This window comes from Triticum aestivum, chromosome 7A (assembly GCF_018294505.1).
Source record: "Triticum aestivum cultivar Chinese Spring chromosome 7A, IWGSC CS RefSeq v2.1, whole genome shotgun sequence".
Taxonomy (NCBI): domain Eukaryota; kingdom Viridiplantae; phylum Streptophyta; class Magnoliopsida; order Poales; family Poaceae; genus Triticum; species Triticum aestivum.
Window position 1 is genome coordinate 181,414,262 of NC_057812.1, and position 2,290 is coordinate 181,416,551.

Sequence of the window (2,290 nt, forward strand, 5' to 3'; positions counted from 1 at the left end):
GGAATGGGTCATGTCAATCACATCATTCTCCTAATGATGTGATCCCATTAATCAAATGACAACACATGTCTATGGTTAGGAAACATAACCATCTTTGATTAACGAGCTAGTCAAGTAGAGGCATACTAGTGACGTTTGGTTTGTCTATGTATTCACACAAGTATTATGTTTCCGGATAATACAATTCTAGCATGAATACAAAACATTTATCATGATATAAGGAAATAAAATAATAACATTATTATTGCCTCTAGGGCATATTTCCTTCAGTGTCTTCATGAAGTTGTCTCGTCATCTATTGCTTCTACTACTATGGCTAACGCTTTAGCAATAAAGTAAAGTAATTACATGATGTTTATGTTGACACACAGGTCATAAATAAATTAAGACAACTCCTATGGCTCCTACCGGTTGTCATACTCATCGACATGCAAGTCGTGATTCCTATTACAAGAACATGATCAATCTCATACATCACATATATCATTCATCACATCCTTTTGGCCATATCACATCACAAGGCATATGCTGCAAAAACAAGTTAGACGTCCTCTAATTGTTGTTGCAAGTTTTTACGTGGCTGCTATAGGTTTCTAGCAAGAACGTTTCTTACCTACGCGAAAACCACAATGTGATATGCCAATTTCTATTTACCCTTCATAAGGACCCTTTTCATCGAATCCGATCCGACTAAAGTGGGAGATACAGACACCCGCTAGCCACCTTATGCAACTAGTGCATGTTAGTCGGTGGAACCAGTCTCACGTAAGAGTACGTGTAAGGTCGGTCCGGGCCGCTTCATCCCACGATGCCGCCGAATCAAGATAAGACTAGTAACGACAAGTAAATTGACAAAATCAATGCCCACAACTGCTTTGTGTTCTACTCGTGCATAGAAACTACGCATAGACCTAGCTCATGATGCCACTGTTAGGGAACGTAGCAGTAATTCAAAATTTTCTACGCATCACCAAGATCAATCTATGGAGTAATCTAGCAACGAGGGGAAGGAGAGTGCATCTACATACCCTTGTAGATCGCTAAGCGGAAGCGTTCAAGTGAACGGGGTTGATGGAGTCGTACTCATCGTGATCCAAATCACCGATGATCCTAGTGCCGAACGGACGGCACCTCCGTGTTCAACACACGTACAACCCGGTGACGTCTCCTACGCCTTGATCCAGCAAGGGGAGAAGGAGAGGTTGGGGAAGACTCCATCCAGCAGAAGCACGGCGGCGTGGTGGTGGTGGAGGAGCGCGGGACTCCAGCAAGGCTTCACCAAGCACTATGAGAGACGAGGAGGGAGAGGGGTAGGGCTGCGCCAACAGGGAGATTGAATCGCTTGTTGGGATGCCCCTTTGCTCAAGTATATATAGGGGGAGGGGAGGGGCTGCGCCCCCACCTAGGGTTCCCTCCCTAAGGGTGGCGGCAGCCCCCAGATCCCATCTGGGAGGCGGCCAAGGGGGAGAGAGAGGGGGGCACACCTAGGGTGGGCCTTAGGGCCCATCTGCGCCTAGGGTTTGCCCCCTCTCCTCTTGAGGACGCCTTGGGCCTTGGTGGGAGGCGCCCTAGCCCACATAGGGGTTGGTCCCTTCCCACTATTGGCCCATGTAGGCCTCCGGGGCTGGTGGCCCCTCCCGGTGGACCCCCGGACCCCTCCGGCGGTCCCGGTACACTACCAGTGATGCCCGGAACACTTCCGGTGGCCAAAACCATACTTCCTATATATCAATCTTTACCTCCGGACCACTCCGGAACTCCTCGTGACGTCCGGGATCTCATCCGGGACTCCGAACAACATTCAGTAACCGCATACATACTTTCCCTATAACCCTAGCGTCATCGAACCTTAAGTGTGTAGACCCTACGGGTTCGGGAGTCATGCAGACATGGCCGAGACAACTCTCCGGTCAATAACCAACAGCGGGATCTGGATACCCATGTTGGCTCCCACATGTTCCACGATGATCTCATCGGATGAACCACGATGTCAAGGACTTAATCAATCCCGTATTCAATTCCCTTTGTCTAGCGGTATTATACTTGCCCGAGATTCGATCGTCGGTATCCCGATACCTTGTTCAATCTCGTTACCGGCAAGTCTCTTTACTCGTTCCGTAACACATCATCCCGTGATCAACTCCTTGGTCACATTGTGCACATTATGATGATGTCCTACCGAGTGGGCCCAGAGATACCTCTCCGTTACACGGAGTGACAAATCCCAGTCTCGATTCGTGCCAACCCAACAGACACTTTCGGAGATACCTGTAGTGAACCTTTATAGCCA